At 45.9% G+C, this 22,183-nt stretch overlaps 1 protein-coding gene across 6 annotated transcripts in view; it reads left to right on the top strand.

Moving 5' to 3' along the window:
* Positions 1-2,320: 2,320 nt before the first annotated feature.
* Positions 2,321-22,183, top strand: part of LOC129822075 (A-kinase anchor protein SPHKAP-like) — a 440,116-nt gene continuing 420,253 nt past the window's right edge. For 5 of the 6 annotated variants that reach the window (XM_055879961.1, XM_055879964.1, XM_055879967.1 and 2 more), the window contains exon 1: positions 2,321-2,420. The gene's annotated coding sequence lies outside the window, so the exon portion shown is untranslated. Of the gene's footprint in view, positions 2,421-7,929; positions 8,028-22,183 lie in introns of all 6 variants that reach the window. The other variant, XM_055879962.1, reaches the window with a different exon arrangement.

The raw sequence follows: 22,183 nt of genomic DNA on the forward strand, positions 1-22,183 counted from the left end.
TCTCCCTTTCTCCCAATTTGTTTATTTTTCTCTCTCTCCTGTCCCTCTCCTTCTCTCTCGCTCTCTCTACTTCTCACATTCAATTTACCCAATTTGTATCTCTTTCTTTCACTCTCTCGCTCTCCTCTGCTTTCCCTGTTTTTATTCTTGCCTCTACTATGATATTCCCCATGTACTCCTCTGATCCTCTCTCCTTTTTAACCCCTCCTCTTCCCCTTACCTCTTCAGGTCTGGCTATACCATCCATCTAACACTGTATTAGACCTCATAACCTGTAGGTAACAGTGTCACGATCGTCATGGGAAGAAGTGGCCCAAAGCACAGCGTGGTACGTGTTCATTCTATTTATTTATTTAATGAACACCGACAACAAAAAAACAAAATACGAACGTGACGTTCTGCAGGGCAAAATAACAACAAATGCAAAAATAAGAACCCACAAATGAAAGAGGGAAAAAGGACTGCCTAAGTATGATTCCCAATCAGAGACAACGATAGACAGCTGCCTCTGATTGGGAACCACACTCGGCCAAAAACAAAGAAATAGAAAACATAGAAATAAAGAACACACCCTGGTCTAACCAAAATAGAGAATAAAAACCTCTCTATGGCCAGGGCGTGACAAACAGACAGAAAAATGAATGTTTAGAGGTCAGTGGCATGCTCTGCTTTGCTCTGTGCTGACCCCTGTGGCTACGGCTGTGTTTCTGTGGTGGACTTTTGTATTCACACATCTGCCCTAAGGTCGCCTGCTGTTTACCTCAGCCCTCTCTCTCTCTCTCTCTCTCTCTCTCTCTCTCTCTCTCTCTCTCTCTCTCTCTCTCTCTCTCTCTCTCTCTCTCTCTCTCTCTCTCTCTCTCTCTCTCTCTCTCCTCTCTCTCTCTCTCTCTCTCTCTCTCTCTCTCTCTCTCTCTCTCTCTCTCTCTCTCTCTCTCTCTCTCTCTCTCTCTCTCTCTCTCTCTCTCTCTCTCTCTCTCTCTCTCAACCTTCAGACAGGAACAGGAAAGACTGTTGGCACAACTGGAATTAGATGGTTATTTTGATAAATCTCTTTTCTCAAACTGACACGGGCGTTGATGAGCTGCTGTATGGCTTGTTATGTCTTATGAAACATAAATGGAGGACATAACAAGGTACTATGTCCGTAGTGTGTGTCTGTGTGCCTGCTTGAGTGAAACTACAATCCTCCTACCATGCCAGGGTCCCTCGTTGCTCACTGCTAAGTGTAGTTATGAATTTTGACAAGGGGCAGGGGCCACCCTACCTGTCCCTGTCCTCTCTGGTTAGCTGATCCTACCTGTGATCCTAGCTGATCCTACTCCAGTGTTTGCCATGGTCTACAAGCTCCCAAAGGCTACTGTGTCATCGACAATTCCAGTTAAGAGCTTCCTACAGGGAGTCCTGCTTTACCCCCTAATCCATTTAGGCATAATTCTGTGTGTGCGCTCGCATGCGTGTTGCTTGCTTCTTGCTAGGCACAGACGTAAGTTCAATGTCTAGTTGAGTTGTCAACTAACATGAATTCAATGTGAAATAAAAAATAAATGTCACTGTGTAATTGGATTTAAGTTTTACGTTGGGTAAAAAAAAACACATTCTTACGTTGATGACTTTTCTCAACTCAAATCAGTTTTCCAAGTTGATTCAACGTCTTCACATGAGAAATATTTTGGAGGGCTGTTTTGGCCGGGTAGGTTGTGTGTATATGTTTGCGTGAGATAACACAATCAGTTCCTCTCTTTAAACTTGGAGTTTGAACTTGGAGTTACCATTTATTGTCAATCACCATGACATACATTTGAACTATTCAAGGGGAATTTGTATGTGTTATTTTTTTGTGTTTATCTGTAATAGTGTTGATCACAAAATGACATGTTCAATTGATTGATTTACTGTTTGTTGTTTGTGGGTGCATGCGTGTGTGTGTGTGTGTGTGTGTGTGTGTGTGTGTGTGTGTGTGTGTGTGTGTGTGTGTGTGTGCAGTGTAGCATTAGTTTGTTATTCTCTACTGACTTCTTGCTGCCTAGCACCCGCTCCATCTCTCCTACTCAGTAGGGATTAGGCTGAGCCACTTCCACATTAAGACGTACACACACACAGCCTGGAGAAATACACCAATCTCTCACACACACACACACACACACATGCACTTACACACACACATAACCACTTCAACCTACTACTCTCTCTTGAGAAAGAGGGGTTTATAAAGAGGAAGAAAGAGAGAGAGAAAGAGAGCGAGAGAGAGAGAGAGAGAGAGAGAGAGACAGAGAGCCAGTGAGAGAGGGAGAGAGAGAGAGAGAGAGAGAGAGAGAGAGAGAGAGAGAGGGGGAGTAGGAGAGACACAGTCAGCACAGAGACAGAGAGTACATCCACTACTCTACCCCACCTAAGGGGATGCGATCGAACCACTGCATTTGGTGAGTGCACTACCATCCTTCTTTGCTGTTGGAGTTGTATGAGTGTGCTGTAAACATCAGTATGGAGCTGTGTGTGTGTGTGTGTGTGTGTGTGTGTGTGTGTGTGTGTGTGTGTGTGTGTGTGTGTGTGTGTGTGTGTGTGTGTGTGTGTGTGTGTGTGTGTGTGTGTGTGTGTGTGTGTGTGTGTGTGTGTGTGTGTGTGTGTGTGTACATCATGCTGCAGTTATTGCATTATGTCCGCAATACTTACATTGCATTCAGGCTGGCTGTTTTGTACTGTATGTAATGCACTGAATGGTGTCATGCTATTGTACTAGCCTGTTAGCAGCGTGACCATGGTGCAGTACACCGAGTCTTATGGCGAGGCGTAGCGCTGTGCTAATGCCAAGCTGCTGACTCAGTGCTATATGCATCGACATTCGTCACACAGTGGAGTGGGATGAAAACCTGCTCTGGGACCTGCCAGGTGCTCCTTACCTCCATCAATGCAGGGTTAGGATGCCATACTCACCACCACGCCCAAGATCAACAACTGGAACAGCAAAGGCCTCATCTAATTACATGTCTGGAAAATGATTCCCCAAACACAGGCAGATCACAGGAAGATATTTGTATACAGTAAGAGGGATAATGTTTTGTGTTCCACTTAAGGGTCATAGTGATATGGTTTAAGAGATTGCTATTGTCTTTTGCAGAGTGCTTAAAAGTGCCGATGATATTTCGAGCCATACAGGTGTTATTTCAGTGTTGACATGATGGTGCTAATATTGAGAGAGAGATTGGCGGTGATAGACTGCTGGTCCTCGTTTTCACTCACTGACTGAGCTCGTACTGGCTAGTTGCATCACAAAAGCAGTAGTGCAGGGTTGTGCAGAGTTGCAGACCACTGAGAATGTGAGTGTAAAACTGGATGTGTGTATTTTTGTTAGGAAATTAGATCGGGCATGGATTTTACAGTTCAGTTCAGTTCTTTTTATCAAGTTAGTTAAAAAAGACCACCCACATTTACGATCTACATTGAACCAAATGAGAAAACACATCACACAGATAATGTTGTTTACATCACAAGCTGTAGTATGATGTCACACATAGCAAATAAACACAGGAGCCCAACTTGGTCCTCCACTAAGTGGATTAGCTGTAAGACACATTATCACCCTTTTGGTTCAGAGGGAAAGACGTGGCGGATGTGGCAATACTAATAGTGTATAGGCGAATGTTATTGACACTCCAAAATAGAACACAATTCCCTATATAGTGCACTACTTTGAGCCAGCTAGGGTGCCCTTTCAAATGAACCTAGAGTGAAAAGACACACCTCTACATTAACCACAGAGCAAGAAAGCAATCAATCAAAATAGAATGGTAGTGAATGAGTCCCTATCTCTCCACAGAATAACAACACACCCTACACCTACCATCAGCAGTCAGACTTGGGACTCTGAGCCAGTAGCCACAGTGAAAGGAAGCAGGGAATAAAGGAGAAAGCTTACCTCTTCAGTAATACTAGCTACCATTCTCCATGACACATCTTAAGCAGAGAGCTGGAGGTATTTTAATTGGAGTCTCCAAAGGCCATGGTTACAGCTTGTTCACTCCAGTTTGCCAATATAGCTCTTGTGATCTTTATCCAAGGGAACAGATTGTTTAATTTACTGCATGGCTCGATGCTGCTTTCGCTAGACTCCGAAGTAGTGCTTGTCCCCCAACACTGCCAATAAGATACACACACACACACACACACACACACACACACACACATACACACACACACACACACACACACACACACACACACACACACACACACACACACACACACACACACACACACACACACACACACACACACACACACACACACACACACACACACACATATATATATACTAAGTGTACAGGAACACCTGCTCTTTCCATGACATAGACTGACCAAGTGAATCCAGGTGAAATCCAGGTGAAAGCTATGATCCCTTAGACAGGTAAAAATTATGGATTTTAAGGTCTTGAGACAATTGAGAAATGGATTGTGTATGTGTACCATTCGGAAGGTGAAATGGCAAACAAAAGATTTAAGTGCCTTTAAATTGGGTATGGTAGTAGGTGCCAGGTGCACCGGGTTGTGTCACGAAATGCAACGCTGCTGGGTTTTTCACACTCAACTGTTTCCCCGTGTGTATCAAGAATGGTCCACCATCCAAAGGACATCCAGCCAACTTGACACAACTGTGGGAAGCATTGTTGTCAACATGGGCCAGCATTCCTGTGGAAGTCTGGGTTAATAAAAAAAGAATATATAAATCTCAATAAAAATAACATACATTAAAGATAATGCCGACAAGAAGAATGAAACAATAACATAAAATAAAATAAAATGCTTTCCACGTGTGAACACACACACGCGACACTGACATTACCCCCCCCCCCCCCCCGCACCAAATGAGGCCAAATCAGGAAGTTCAGTCCCCCTTTAAATATGTTTCTGTTTTTGTTTTGAGGGCATCGATTTTTTTGTCACAGGAGAAAAACAAGTTTCAAATTTAATCTTTAAAGGTCAAAAAATGTATTGATAAACAACTGTCTCAATTTCAACTCCAACAACAACAACGTCTCAGAGTGAAGGTGCTGGCAGTGAGTGAGTGGACTCTCCTGGTCTACTGCACAGGCTCAGACTGCCCTGCTCCTTCTGGGCTCTCTCTCTCTCTGGACCCCGGTAAATGAGGTCTCCTAAAATCCAGGGAAACTCAGCCAAACATGTTCATCTGTACAATCACCACCAAACCAGACAGCACAGTCTCAGGCTTCCTGCAGCTTCCCGCTCCATATTTGTGTTTGTGAGTGTGTGTGTGGCTCCGCTCAGACAGTTACGCATTAATAATAAACCCAGGAATATGGGATCAATCATCTAGTTTAGAGTCTGTTAGTAGACAGACACCTCACGGGAGGTTATAGACCAGAGAGACAGACAGGCTGAGTCTGGGTTAGGACAATAGAATTATAACAGTAGTATTAATCTATGGGTATACAGTGATGTTGGAAGTTTACATACACATAGGTTGGAGTCATTAAAACTCAGTTTTCAACCACTCTACAAATGTCTTGTTAACAAACTATAGTTTTGGCAAGTCGGTTACTACTTTCTACTTAATGCATGACACGAGTAATTTTTCCAAAAATTGTTTACAGACAGATTATTTCACTTATAATTCACTGTATCACAATTCCAGTGGGTCAGAAGTTTACATACACTAAGTTGACTGTGCCTTTAAACAGCTTGGAAAATTCAAGAAAATCATGTCATAGCTTTAGAAGCTTCTGATAGGCTAATTGACATAATTTGAGTCAAATGGAAGTGTACCTGTGGATGTATTTCAAGGCCTATCTTCAAACTCAGTGACTCTTTGCTTGACATCATGGGAAAATCAAAATAAATCAGCCAAGACCTCCGAAAATAAATTGTATACAGGTCTGGTTCATCCTGGGGAGCAATTTCCAAACGCCTGAAGGTACCACGTTCATCTGAACAAACAATAGTATAAACACCATGGGAGCACACAGCCCTCATACCGCTCAGGAAGGAGACGCGTTCTCTCTCCTAGAGATGAGCGTACTTTGGTGCGAAAGTGCAAATCAATCCCAGAACAACAGCAAAGGACCTTGTGAAGATGCTGGATGAAACAGGTACAAAAGTATCTATATCCACAGTAAAATGAGTCCTATATCAACATAACCTGAAAGGCCGTTCAGTAAGGAAGAAGCCACTGCTCCAAAACCGCCACAAAAAAGCCAGACTACGGTTTGCAACTGCACATGGGGACAAAGATCGTACTTTCTGGAGAAAAGTCCTCTGGTCTGATGAAACAAAAATAGAACTGTTTGGCCATAATGACCATTGTCATGTTTGGAGGAAAAAGGGGGAGGCTTGCAAGCTGAAGAACACCATCTCAACCGTGAGGCACGGGGGTAGCAGCATCATGTTGTGGGGGTGCTTTGCTGCAGGAGGGACTGGTACACTTCACAAAATAGATGGCATCATGAGGATGGAAAATTATGTGGATATATTGAAGCAGCATCATAAGCCATCATTCAGGAAGTTAAAGCTTGGTCGCAAAAGGGTCTTCCAAATGGACAATGACCCCAAGCATACTTCCAAAGTTGTGGCAAAGTCAAGGTATTGGAGTGGCCATCACAAAGCCCTTACCTCAATCCTATAGAACATTTGCGAGAACTGAAAAAGCATGTGCAAGCAAGGAGGCCTACAAACCTGACTCAGTTACACCAGCTCTGTCAGGAGGAATGGGCCAAAATTCACCCAACTTATTGTGGGAAGCTTGTGGAAGGCTACCCGAAACATTTGACCCAAGTTAAACAATTTAAAGTCAATGCTACCAAATACTAATTGAGTGTATGTAAACTTCTTACCCACTGGGAATGTGATGAAAGAAATAAAAGCTGAAATAAATCATTCTCTCTACTATTATTCTTAAAATAAAGTGGTGATCCTAACTGACCTAAGACAGGGAATTTTTGCTAGGATTTAATTTCAGGAATTGTGAAAAACTGAGTTTAAATGTATTTAGCTAAGGTGTATGTAAACTTCTGACTTCAACTGCAAATATTTCAATATTGTAAATATTTGTCCTCACAGGTGGCACCATTTGTAAATCAATGGTGCCTCCAGTGTGGTGATTATTAACAATATATTTAAGACAGATACGCTCGTGCTAAAGGCTATATACCAGGGTGACGGACAGGTTAATTCTGGGTTAGGGCAGACAGTTCAGAAAAGGCTATGATGACCCTCTGATGACCCTCTACAAACCAGCTGGGGTTGAGACGACCGGATGCGACCGGCTAGGGTAAAAAAACGTCCCTTGAAAAAGCAGAGTAGGTGATGGAGGAGAGGAAACAGAGGAAGTCAAAGACACCATTTGAGCCGTTGGAGGATGAGGCGATCACTATGGCTACAGTAAATGAAAGATATTTTTCAAAAACAGCCCAGCGACCAACCGTCTTGCGTTATAGCGTTGATTCGTGCACTACTGTCCCTCTCCCATCTCTTACACACAAGTCGCCTTAATCACTCAATAATTTACGTTCACAATCACACAACTCTCACACACACACACACATCGCTATTGCTTACAATCATTCAGTCAAACTCACCTTTCCACTCTGTCAACCACGGCACCTTGTTCGCCTGTTATCCACAGGGAGTCCTAATGACAGAGTGGAATAATGATTACTCAGTACAATAACAAAAAAGGCTAATTACTGAGCAGGGCAATAGCCAATGTACTCGTAATATAATAACAGGGACAAGCAGTAGTGGAGGAAGATAATAATAGTACAGTAACAATCAGAAGGTTGATCTCCTCGTCCTCCCCATTCCCCCCCCTCCTCTTCATCCTTCTCCTTTATCCTCCTCCTCCTCTTCATCCTCCTCCTCCTCCTCCTTCATCCTCCTCTTCCTCATCCTTCTCCCCTGATCTTTTGTTCTCTATGGTAGGATTCTCATGGTTCTCATTGTTGAGCAAAGTGGAGGACTGAGGAGGACGCCAGCCCAGATGGGACCCATATCTTCTATGTACTCATGTACGCATCCATGTACGTACGTACGGACGTATGCTCACACTTACACAAATGCAACACACACTGGATGGCAAGAGACACTCCGACAGTTCAGGCTCTCTGAAAAAGAGAGGTCATAAAGTACATTTTGAAATATGCTAGTAACTTTTAATGGCACTTCCTTCTTGGTCTTGGGAACCAACATGGCGACACAGGGCTTTCTGCCAGCCTTACACTAACACACCTGTTTGAACTAATTTGGTGCAATTTGGTATAGCCTACGTGCCAGTCTGTTTCGACTCTCTTGCCAACTCCTTATGGAATAGTCATGTTTCTGTTTGGCTTGACCGCCATGGAGTTGTCAAGAGCACAAACAGATGTGGGATCATGCAGCCTAGTAATTTGGTGCTTGATGATGTGTTTAGTTGAACAAAAAGTCTGCGCGGTCTATGGGTTGCCAGCAACTGTATTGGAGACTATTGCTCTAACGCCATGGCATCAGAGAGGCAAAACATCCCCCGTCTCCTCTTTGTTCCCCTTCTGTGCCAACGCAGCACCCCTCACCATCCACAGGCTGTACTGTAACCCGGTCTATATCCTGAGGGTGTGGTTATGGTAAACTCCGAGTCTACAGTATGGTACTCCAGTGAGTGTAACCCCGCCTAACGCCCTATCCCTCCATGTGCACGGTCGCCTAGTAACAGCAGTTGGGGGGGGGGGGGGGGGGGGGGGGGCGTTCAGAGGTGAAAGAGCCCCCTTGCAGGACCAGGACCATCAGTCAGAGAATGGGAGCAGTGGAGAGGGATGTGTTTGTGTGTACATGTGTGTGTGCACTGTGGTTGGTAGCTGTCAGTAGTAACTCTGTGTGTCCCCTCCAGAGTAGGCAGGAACTTGGCAGCTGACATTATCTGGGGGTTGAGAGGGAGACACTTCTTTAATAAACATAACTGTGCTCCAGGACAGTGTTTGGTAGGTAGGGATGCTAATGAATGCCTGTCCCTCCACCTCAGACTTGAATTGTGTTTAGATGATGTCACTCAGAGGTCTAAAGGGCCTTGCGGCTGCTAGAGGTCAACGCAACAATGGAGGCAACAACAGCACGCACGCACGCACACACACACACACACACACACACACACACACACACACACACACACACACACACACACACACACACACACACACACACACACACACACACACACACACACACACACACACACACACACACACACACACACACACACACACACACACAATATTGTCTTCTCCACATCCCAAAAATTGTCAAACTACAATGAAGGGATGTTCAACCAGTCCAGCAGCACATGACTGATGCTCTATTGGAACAGGAGGGTGAACGGTGTAACTGGCATCAATTACATTTCATTGTTTTTAGTTGTGTTGTTTGCTTTTCCCTAATGTCCTCCTAGGCTACTTCTCTTTGATAAGTGATGCAGGGGCTCTGTTGCTTTTTCTGTCTCTCTCCCTCTCTCTCTGTCTCTCTCCCTCTCTCTGACCTCTCTCTCTTACACCAGCACTCTGGAGGTGACAGGAGGCATGTTGACACGGCAAGGTATGTCAGAGGGAGAGGAGAGAGGGAGAAAAAGGGAGAGACTGTGAGAGAGAGGAGAAAGAAAGACAGAGAAGAGAGGGGGTTTGAGAAAGAAAGACTGCGAGAAAGACAGAGTCCCTGTAGTAATCCTGTAAGTCAGAGGGAGAAGCAGAGTTTGCTGTTGTGCTTCGGTTTAAAAGGTTTTCCTCATTGGTGTTAAAAGACGCTACAACATGCTTTAGATTTCATGTAATTGAATCCTCCACCACCTGAGCTACTCTGGCTTGGCTGAACACGTGTTAGCTGGCTAATCCTCTCCCGAGAATGTCTGTATTGTTATGATAGCCCAGTACATATGTCTCAAAATGCCATCCTATTCCCTACCTGGTGCACTATTTTGACCAGAGCCCTAGTGCATTATGTAGGGAATAGGGTGCCCTTTTGTGCACAGACCCTGTTCTGTTCACACGGAGACACTTTTTGTCTGGTTGTTGTGATGAGGAGACAGTGATATTTAATGAACACCCTGAACCCAGACACATTGGGCGGAATAATTGCTGGGCCAATCACAGACACTCTCCCTCTTCGCCTCGGAAGGTGCATTTTATCAACCCACATAGTTCTATTGTTGCGGTGTGATGGAACGTTTGTGAATCCCATTCCTCTGAAAATGATCATTTCCCAGGGTTGGCAATTCTTCACATAGCAGAGGAGGACTAGCTGAAAGTGGATGTACAATAAACAACGTGTGTTTATATGGTCTGTGTGAAAGTTCATATTTAGGATCATGTGTGTTCAGTACGTTAAAGTGTGTGACACAGATACAGGCAGTGTGAAGCAGGGCTTGGACACCATAGTAGGAGACATGTGGTGAGAGGGGCCTTATCATGGCTGGCTATACAGGCCCCTTGGTCCCCTCTCTCATCAACCAGCTCCAGATTATCACTCTCCATATAATCTCTGTATTATCTTCCTTGAAAGAAGAACACTGGATTGGACAGCCAGAACCAGAGCAGGTCTGACTGTAGCACACTGGGATTAACTTCATTTGTAATATGGGAGATGAACACACACACAGAAGCAGGGAGGAGCGTACGCACACACACACATCCTGGAGTTTCACAGTGTAGACTAGACTAAAGATGCATTGGCTTTTTACCACACGGACGTGATACATTTGGAACACTTTGTTCTTTCTCTTCTCGCTCTCGCTCTCGCTCGCTCTCTCTCTCTCTCTCTCTCTCTCTCTCTCTCTCTCTCTCTCTCTCTCTCTCTCTCTCTCTCTCTCTCTCTCTCTCTCTCTCTCTCTCTCTCTCTCTCTCTCTCTCTCTCTCTCTTTCTCTCTCTTTCTCTCTCTCTCGCTTGCTCTCTCTCTAATCCTCTCCTATTCCAGATGCAAGAATGGAATTGGTTTATTAATCTTGTTCTATGGCAGCGATTCCCAAACTCGGTCCGAGGCCTCCCCTGGGTGCATGTTTTGTTTTTTGCCCTAGCATTACACAGAAATGTCACAGAGTTGGTATGAATCCTAATTTCATGTCAGAGAGGCATGTTGGTTCTTCATAATCTATTTTACAGATGTAGGACCTTAACTTGAGTCAGTTTACTACAACAGGAAAATAATCCTACAGCAACTGGAAATGTGAATTATTATGTAGATTATAATTAATGGACATTTTTGTAGGGGTTGATCTATTTTCATTAAGGGAAAATCAAGTTTGACATTTCAAAGTGGAAATTACAAACCTCAGAAACCTTTTAAAACCTCAAATACACTACAGGTTTTACATTACCTGCATTGCAGAAAACTTCTCCTGCAACAGGGATATCGAAAATGGTGATCTTGCCACACCTCATAGCCTGGTCACCCCTCATAGCCTGGCCACCCCTCATAGCCTGGTCACCCCTCATAGCCTGGCCACCCCTCATAGCCTGGTCACCCCTCATAGCCTGGCCACCCCTAATAGCCTGGCCACCCCTCATAGCCTGGCCACCCTTCATAGCCTGGCCACCCCTCATAGCCTGGTCACCCCTCATAGCCTGGCCCCTCATAGCCTGCCCAACACTCATAGCCTGGCCACCCCTCATAGCCTGGCCACCCCTCATAGCCTGGCCACCCCTCATAGCCTGGTCACCCCTCATAGCCCTCATAGCCTGGCCACCCCTCATAGCCTGGTCACCCCTCATAGCCTGGTCACCCCTCATAGCCTGGTCACCCCTCATAGCCTGGCCCCTCATAGCCTGGCCACCCCTCATAGCCTGGTCACCCCTCATAGCCTGGTCACCCCTCATAGCCTGGCCACCCCTCATAGCCTGGCCACCCCTCACAGCCTGGCCACCCCTCATAGCCTGGCCACCCCTCATAGCCTGGTCACCCCTCATAGCCTGGCCACCCCTCATAGCCTGGTTCCTCTCTAGATTTCTTCCTAGGTTCTGGCCTTTCTAGGGAGGTTTTCCTAGCCACCGTGCTTCTACACCTGCATTGCTTGCTGTTTGGGGTTTTAGGCTGGGTTTCTGTACAGCACTTTGTGACATCAGCTGATGTAAGAAGGGCTTTATAAATACATTAGATTGATTGATTTGATCTGAGCATTTTACAATGTTTTGTCCTGAAGAATGTACCCTGAATCTGTCCCATTCTGACCACCCTTCTCATTCAGACTATTGAAGGAGGCTATTGAAGGAGGCTATTGAAGGAAGTCGACCACTTTTGTCAAAGAAACATTCACCTGCTCGGGAGCAAGGCAACACAACCCTGCTATATTTACCTAATGGTATCTGTGTCTCAAATTAAGTATGGACTCGAACAGCTTTCCAGACCCTTTCCATGCCACCTGAACCTGAATAGATGAATAAGAATGAAGGAGGATCGGCATTGGCTAATTAACACAGTCTATGCGTGCATGGAAAGCAGACTCTCTTAATTTTAGTCATGTGGTTGTCCGCAGGGACGCTGTTAGTACTGCTCATGTTGTCCTATCCTTACAGGAACAAGTTGGTGCATCATTTGTAGGTATATGGACACACAAACGTTTACACACACATTTTTGTAAGCACTTTCACTCCTTACTTGTGTACAGTTTATATTTCTACCACAGGAGGCTGGTGAGGGGAGAACGGCTCATAATAATGGCCGGAACGGGGCAAATGGAATGGAAACCATGTGTTTGATGTATTTGATACCATTCCACTGAGCCAACCTCCTTGATTTATACCCTATTGAACCTCACACTATCTGATTGATGTACGGATCAGAATCATGGACCTTTACCATCAAATAAAATAAAATAAAATTGTATTAGTCACATGCGCCGAATACAACGGGTGTAGATCTTACAGTGAAATGCTTACTTACGAGCCCCTAACCAACAATGCAGTTTAAAAAATATGGATAAGAATAAGAAGTAAAAGTAACAAGTAATTAAAAAAATTTACTTGAAAAATAAACTTGATTAAAGAGCAGCAGTAAAATAACAATAGCGAGACTATATACAGGGGGGTCCTGGTACAGGATCAATGTGCGGGGGGCACCGGTCAGTTGAGGTAATATGTACATGTAGGTAGAGTTATTAAAGTGACTATGCATAGATGATAACAACAGAGAGTAGCAGCGGTGTAAAATAATGGTGTGGGGGGGGGGGGCAATGCAAATAGTCTGGGTAGCCATTTGATTAGGTGTTCAGGAGTCTTATGGCTTTGGGGTAGAAGCTGTTTAGAAGCCTGGGTTGACCTTGGTTGACCTGTTTAAAGGTCTTACTCACATCGGCTGTGGAGAGCGTGATCACACAGACTTCCGGAACAGCTGGTGCTCTCATGCATGTTTCAGTGCCATTTGCCTCGAAGCGAGCATGGAAGTTTAGCTTGTCTGATAGGCTCGTGTCACTGGGCAGCTCTCGGCTGTTCTTCCCTTTGTAGTCTGTAATGGTTTGCAAGCCCTGCCACATCCGACGAGCGTCAGAGACGGTTTAGTATGATTCAATCTTAGTCCTGTATTGACGCTTTGCCTGTTTGATGGTTCGTCGGAGGGCATAGCGGGATTTCTTATAAGCTTCCGGTTTAGAGTCCCGCTCCTTGAAAGCATCAGCTCTAGCCTTTAGCTCATTGCGAACATTGCCTGTAATCCATGGCTTCTGGTTGGGGTATGTACAGTCACTGTGGGGACTGTAACGGGTGGGGATTGGACCAAAGCGCAGCGTGATAGTTTGACATAATAACGTTTTTTAAAGAAAAGACGAAACACGAAAATTCTTCAACAAACTATAAAATAACAAAACGACGTAGACGAAACCTGAACATGGAACTTACATAAATACACGAAGAACTCACGACCAGGAACAGACTACATCAAACGAACGAACAAACCGAAACAGTCCCGTGTGGTGCACATACACAGACACGGAAGACAACCACCCACAAACAAACAGTGTGAACAGCCTACCTTTATATGGTTCTCAATCAGAGGAAAAGTCAAACACCTGTCTCTGATTGAGAACCATATAAGGCTAATTACAAACCACCTAAACATAGAAACACAAAACATAGAATTCCCACCCCAACTCATGCCCTGACCAACTAAACACATACAAAAATAACAGAAAACAGGTCAGGAACGTGACAGGACCCCCCCTTCAAGGTGCGAACTCCGGACGCACCACCAAAAGTCTAGGGGAGGGTCCACGGTGGCGGCTCAGGCTCTGGGCGTGGTCCCCATCCCACCATAATAAATCCCCGCTTCTTTAGCCTCCTCCCAATGACCACCCTCCAAAGGGGCAGCACCGGAATGAAGGGCAGCACCGGAATGAGGGGCAGCACCGGAATGAGGGGCAACACCAGAATGAGGGGCAACACCAGAATGAGGGGCAACACCAAAATGAGGGGCAACACCAGAATGACTGGCGGATCCTGGCTGGCTGGCTCTGGCGGATCCTGGCTGGATGACGGCTCTGGCTGGTCATGGCTGGATGACGGCTCTGGCTGGTCATGGCTCGCTGACGGCTCTGGCTGGTCATGGCTCGCTGACGGCTCTGGCTGGTCATGGCTCGCTGACGGCTCTGGCTGATCCTGTCTAGCGGAAGGCTCTGGCTGATCCTGTCTGGCGGAAGGCTCTGGCTGATCCTGTCTGGCGGAAGGCTCTGGCTGATCCTGTCTGGCGGAAGGCTTTGGCTGCTCCTGTCTGGCGGAAGGCTCTAGCGGCTCCTGTCTGGCGGACGGCTCTGAAGGCTCATGGCAGACGGGCGGCTTTGCAGGCTCAGTGCAGACGGGCGGCTTTGAAGGCTCAGTACAGACGGGCAGTTCATGCGGCGCTTGGCAGACGGACAGTTCAGACGGCGTTGGGCAGACGGACAGTTCAGACGGCGTTGGGCAGACGGGCAGTTCAGGCGCCGTTGGGCAGACGGGCAGTTCAGGCGCCGTTGGGCAGACGGGCAGTTCAGGCGTCGTTGGGCAGACGGGCAGTTCAGGCGCCGTTGGGCAGACGGCAGACTCTGGCCGGCTGAGACGCACTGTAGGCCTGGTGCGTGGTGCCGGAACTGGAGGTACCGGGCTAAAGCTACGCACCTTCAGGCTAGTGCGGGGAACAACAACAGGGCACACTGGACTCTCAAAGCGTACTATAGGCCTGGTGTGTGGTACCGGCACTGGTGGTACCGGGCTGAGGGCACGCACATCAGGGCGAGTACGGGGAGAAGGAACAGTGCGTACAGGGCTCTGGAGACGCACAGGAGGCTTGATGCGTGGTGCCGGAACTGGAGGCACTGAGCTGGATACACGCACCACAGGGAGAGTGCGTGAAGGAGGAACAGGGCTCTGGAGACGCACTGGAAGCCTGGTGCGTGGTGTAGGCACTGGTGGTACTGGGCTGGAGCGGGGAGGTGGCGCCGGAAATACCGGACCGTGCAGGCGTACTGGCTCCCTTGAGCACTGAGCCTGCCCAACCTTACCTGGTTGTATGCTCCCTGTCGCCTGACCAGTGCGGGGAGGTGGAATAACCCGCACCGGGCTATGTAGGCGAACCGGGGACACCATGCGTAAGGCTGGTGCCATGTAAGCCGGCCCGAGGAGACGTACTGGTGGTCAGATATGTAGGGCCGGCTTCATGACATCCGGCTCAATACTCAATCTAGCCCTGCCAGTGCGGGGAGGTGGAATAACCCGCACCGGGCTATGCACACGTACAGGAGACACCATGCGATCTACTGCGTAACACGGTGTCTGCCCGTACTCTCACTCTCCACGGTAAGTACAGGGAGTGGGCGCAGGTCTCCTACCTGACTTCGCCACTCTCCCTCTTAGCCCCCCCCCAATACATTTTTGGGGTTACTCACAGGCTTCCTACCGCGTCGTCGTGCTGCCTCCATTCGCCGGTATCCCTCCTCGCACTGCGCCAGAGAATCCCAGGCGGGCTCCGGCACTCGCCCTGGGTTGATCGCCCACCTGTCGATCTCCTCCCACGTAGTGTAGCCCAGATCCTTCTCCTGTTTCCGAGCTAGCTCCTCGAAATGCCGCCTCTCTGTTTTCGCTGCCTCCAGCTCAGCTTTGGGGCGGCGATATTCTCCTGGTTTAGCCCAGGGTCCTTCTCCATTCAATACTTCCTCCCAAGTTCACGAGTCCTGGTTCTTTGGCCGCTGCTTCGGACGAAGAGGAGGAGTAGGGATTGGACCAAAGCGCAGCGTGATAGTTTGACATAATAACGTTATTAAAGAAAAGACGAAACACGAAAATTCTTCAACAAACTATAAAATAACAAAACGACGTAGACGAAACCTGAACATGGAACTTACATAAATACACGAAGAACTCACGAACAGGAACAGACTACATCAAACGAACGAACAAACCGAAACAGTCCCGTGTGGTGCACATACACAGACACGGAAGACAACCACCCACAAACAAACAGTGTGAATAGCCTACCTTTATATGGTTCTCAATCAGAGGAAAAGTCAAACACCTGTCTCTGATTAATTACAAACCACCTAAACATAGAAACACAAAACATAGAATGCCCACCCCAACTCACACCCTGACCAACTAATCACATACAAAAATAACAGAAAACAGGTCAGGAACGTGACAGGGACGACGTCATCAATGCACTTATTGATGAAGCCAATGACTGATGTGATGTTCTCCTCAATGCCATCGGAGGAATCCCGGAGCATATTCCAGTCTGTGCTAGAAAAACAGTCCTGATTTTTTTAGAAAAACGTCTCCTCGGGCCGGCTTACATGGCACCAGCCTTACGCATGGTGTCCCCGGTTCGCCTACATAGCCCGGTGCGGGTTATTCCACCTCCCCGCACTGGTCAGGCGACAGGGAGCATACAACCAGGTAAGGTTGGGCAGGCTCAGTGCTCAAGGGAGCTTAATATCTGCATCATCTGACCCCTTTTTTTATTGATCTAGGTACTGGTGCGTCCTGCTTTCATTGTTGCTTGTGAGCAGGAATCAGGAGGATAGAATTATGGTCAGATTTGCCAAATGGAGGGCGGGGGAGAGCTTTGTATGCATCTCTGTGTCTGGAGTAAAGGTGGTCCAGTTTTTTTCCCTCAGGTTGCACATTTAACATGCTGATAGAAATTTGGTAAAACGGATTTAAGTTTCCCTGCATTAAAGTCCCTAGCTACTAGGAGCGCCGCCTCTGGGTTATGCATTTTCTTGTTTGCTTATGGCGGAATACAGCTCATTCAATGCTGTCTTAGTGCCAGCCTCTGACCGTGGTGGTATGGAAAACTGCTACAAAAAATACAGATGGAAACTCTCTAGGAAGATAGTGTGGTCTACAGCTTATCATGAGATACTCTACCTCAGGCGAGCAATAGCTCGAGACTTCCTTTGATATCGTGCACCAGCTGTTATTTACAAAAATACATAGACCGCTGCCCCTTGTCTTACCAGACGGCGCTGTTCTATCCTGCCGGTGCAGCGTATAACCAGCCAGCTATATGTTGATAGTGTCGCCTTTCAGCCACTACTCCGTGGAGCATTAGATATTACAGTTTTGAATGTCCTGTTGGTAGTTTAATCTTGCGCGTAGGTCATCTATTTTATTCTCCAAAGATTGCACGTTTGCTAGCAGAATGGAAGGAAGTGGGGGTTTATTCCATCGCCTACGAATTCTCAGAAGGCAACCCGCCCTTTTGCCCCTTTTTCTCTGCCTCCTCTTCACGCAAATCACGGGGATCTGGGCCTGTTCTCGAGAAAGCAGTATATTGTTCGCGTCGGGCTCGTCAGACTCGTTAAAGGAAAAAAAGGATTCTGCCAGTCCGTGGTGAGTAATCGCAGTCCTGATGTCCAGAAGTTGTTTTCGGTCATAGAGAGACGGTAGCAGCAACATTATGTACAAAATAAGTTATAAAAAACGCACACCTCGTCTGGACACCTTTGAATCAAAATGCCTCTGCTGCATACTGGGCATAACATGGCACTACTACATCCCGAACGCCACAATACGGCAAAAGACAGACTAAACCCTTGTCTCCTCCATGGAGACACGGGGTCGACTGTTTGCTGACCTGGTTAGATCAAACCCATGTCTGGAGCCTGACCTTATCCTCAAGGAGCCATCCCCCAACTGACCACGAGAAAGACCGAGAGCCAGGTGGTCTGACCAGTTGGAGGATGGATTCAACCTGGAATTCAACACGACATCAGCCTGGGACCTGGCCCAGAATAGGACATCATGGAGATCCATATGTCGAGGCGCTATGCTCCAAGGAGAACAAAGATGAGTGATTGACACTATTGAACCTGTAAAAGCATTTACATTTCGGTAATTTCTCTGCTGCTTAAGATCATATTGCAGTTCACAAAACGAAACATAACAGCTCCACATGTGTATAAGACATGCATGACACATTTTTACATTTGACCCTTCAGTCACTTAGCAGACGCTCTTATCCAGAGCGACTTATAGTAGTGATTGCATACATTTTCATAGTGGTCCACCGTGGGAATCGAACCCACAATCCTGCTGTTGCAAACGCCATACTCTACCAACTGAGACACATGGTACCTCAGCTGCTATTACTGAGTTGCACAGCCCACACTAGTCACAGAGGCCATGGCACCCTATTTCCTGCATAGTGCACTACCCTATGGGCCCTGGTCAAAAGTAGTGCACCAAATACGGAATAGGGTGCCGTTATCTCCGGTCCGTGATACTGTTGAATGCTCTGTGCAGCTGTGTCTGTCTGTCTGTCTACTCAGGTGTTATGTGTGTTTGCTGATGCGTCACTTGTGTGATGTCTCCAATGGAATTCAAATTATTTCTGTGTCACAAACAGATCTTTTTCCAATCTGTTTCTTTGTCTGTTTTCTACACTCAGGAGAGGCACACGCACACACGCACACACGCACGCACGCACGCACGCACGCACGCACGCACACACACACACGTAGTTAAGGAGAACTTGGTGTTGAATTATAACAAACTCATACTTGAATAAATGCTATAGTTCATAAACTTACAGCGATGAATCTAGCCAGCTTGCGAGTCTTCACATTAACACTCAGATACTATAATTACATTCGTTCTAAGATAACTTTATGTGATTATTTAGAGGCTTATAGGACTTGTTAGCTTTTTATAGCGGTTATAGTCTGTTGTAACTTTAATGGGTTACAGAGTTAATGTTTAAGTTAATTCATTGAGCTGTATCTAAAGATATTTCTTTACAGTTATTTACATATGTAATTGTATTGGTTAGTATGGAATTACGCTTTTGACTGCAAGTTCCAGAATGCCTTGCGACAGGAATGACAGAGATAACACGCCAGTTATGTGCAGGTGCAAGGTGATTAAGCTGACTCCTTTGCGCTAGCAACTCATTTGCATTGCTCTGTAGAATCTAAAGTTGTTAAATGTAACGAGAACAAGTATTATTACTAATAGAAGCTTTCATATCAAACCCGACGTCCCGAGTCATTACTTTGAAGATAGTTATTATGCTTTAATTTATCAAGTATATTTTAGCCAGAGATGTAAGGTTGGAACCTGTGCATAATCTAATATAATGTGCTTTGTGTAGATAACATTCCCCAATGCAAAATAGTGAATAGTCAATCCAAGAATTACTCTGTAAAAAATGAGGAATGCATTTACTCTAATCTTGCTTGCTAACAAGATTTCAAACATAAAAAGATATGCAGTAACCTATTAATCTAAAACGATGGCATACTGCTTATAGCAGGAGTAACTCCCATCATCTAATTAACAACCCTTTGTTTGGCCAAAACAAGAAACAAAAGGCACGAAAACACCACACGTATTCTTGAATCTAATCATCACACCTCTTATTTTTCTTGTTTTCTTCTGGTGTTTATCTACAAAGCAGTCATGCAGAAACTTCTTACGTATCTATCATCATTAATTCAATTTAGACTTACAAATGACCAAACTCGGTCTCAGGCTTCAGAGTTGGGGAAAGCTGATTTTAGTTTTGTTGTGCCCTTTATGTGGAACAACTTACAGAGCTCTCTGAAATGAGATGTTCTTGTCCCCCTGAGTTGATCATTTGAATCAGCTGTGTAGTGCTCGGACAAAAACCAAAACATGCACTCCTTGGGGTCCGGAGGACCGAGTTTGGGAAACCCTGCTCTATGTTGATAAATGTGTCTGTTTTAATTTGTTTTGTAAATTGTATATTTTATGTGTTTTATTTATGTAGGGCTCATCTATAAAATAGACCCTAGTCTCAGTATGACTTATCTGTCTAAAAGAAGGTTAAATAAATACAGATTTTTTAGCAAAATCTGAGTCGCTCCCTCTTTGAACTGACCGCCGTCCATCGAACAGATTAACAAAGTAACTCTGTTAAAATAAATCCATAGCACTTACAGTACAATAAAACACATACAAATGCACAGCTCTTTATGAACTCTTGAAACAAACCAAACATGACAATTTAATTCACACAGAAAAAAATAAGATTGTCAATTCAAGTTTGTATCTGCCTTCACACCGTGTCCATGCTCTCAGGATCGGTGCGAATGTCCCACCCCAGAGAAAGCCACGGATAAAGTGTGTTTGACTCTTGTGATAGCCAACAGATGGTCAGCCATCCGGACAATGTCATAAATCGTGATTGAGTCATCACGCTGGGCCTCAGCGCCTGCAACTCACTAGATGCGAGTATCATCTCCTCTTATTTTCAATCACGCACGCACGCACGCACGCACGCACGCACGCACACACACACACACACACACACACACACACACACACACACACACACACACACACACACACACACACACACACACACACACACACACTTCCAGGCTGCAACACTAATACTCCTCATTAGGCATTGTAGTTGCTCCTCGACAGAAGTGGTCAACAGTAGACCTAAGGCCTCAATCTCCTGCTACCCATCAGATTTTTCAGAATCAGTGGTTTCACCTCAGAAGTGGAAGGATTCAATTTGACACACTTTTCCTCTGCTTTCAAACATTCAGAGTCTCGGAAGTCCCAGTCCAAGAGCAAAAGCACTCCAGTAGGTCTGGGGATCATGTCAGATTTTCTTGGCCACTTCTTAAGGGTAGAAAAACAATTCACCCATCAAATCACAAGTGTAGGTGCGTGGCACTTAAAATGTGGGCAGGAATTGTGCTGGTGAAAAATAACTCCCTCTGGATGGATTTTTGTCTCTCCTCTCTGCCTAACCGATGCTGGTGTTGGCAGCAGACGTGTGTGCTGGAACATTGTTTACATTGTGGGAGGCAACCCGTCTGCCTAGGGACACTAGAATGTTCTCATTCACACAGCATTCACACAGAATTAGCAGGTGTGCATCTGTACGTGTGAGAAAAGGTGCGATAATGTACCTGTGTGTGTGTTATACATTTGTTATCAACAGGGAGAAAAAGCCTTTCCTCAAGTACACACAAACACAAGACTAAAGAAACCCTTCTAACTTCTCTTTCACAGGACAAGGAGGACTTGAGAAAAAATGGTTTGGGGTGTGAAAATAGTGCTTCTCAGATGTTCTGCTATACACTTGCATCCTCGCCGTGGGGGACAGAAGCATCCAAAATATCCCTCCCTCCCCTTTATCTCTCTCTCCATTTCCCTCTCTCTTTCTCTTTCCCCTTATCTCTCTCTCATCCTCTCTCTCTCGCTTTTTCATCTCTCTCAGTGTGAGCATATACAATACAAGTGCCGGGTTAGGAATGAGTGCAGAGCGAAAAATGTATGTTGGTCTATCCTCCCATGAATGCGTCCATCCATCCAACCAACAGAGAGTGAGTTGGCTCACTGAATAGCAACATCATGTCCTATTCCTGATACATTTGAACAAAAGCCATCCTAAACGGTGCTGTAGAACACGGCCATTAATTGGATGCTTCAGCCTCGTTAGTGACAACACACAAAATGGATCTAAGAAAAAGATCCATCAAGTAACGCTAGAGTCTCGTTAGTAATTTGGTCGGGAAAACATTACAAGGATGTTTTGGTTGTTGTTAGGGTCAAAAGGGGAGAGAGGGAAATAGAGAGAGAGTGAGATTAATAGAGAGAGAGAGAGAGAGAGAGAGAGAGAGAGAGAGAGACGGACCAGGAGAGAGAGAGAGACACAGATAGAGAGAGCGAGAGAGAGACACCAGGAGAGAGAGATGGACGGATAGAGAAAGACCCAGAG

The sequence above is a fragment of the Salvelinus fontinalis genome, chromosome 24 (genome assembly GCF_029448725.1).
Source record: "Salvelinus fontinalis isolate EN_2023a chromosome 24, ASM2944872v1, whole genome shotgun sequence".
Classification (NCBI taxonomy): Eukaryota; Metazoa; Chordata; class Actinopteri; order Salmoniformes; family Salmonidae; genus Salvelinus; species Salvelinus fontinalis.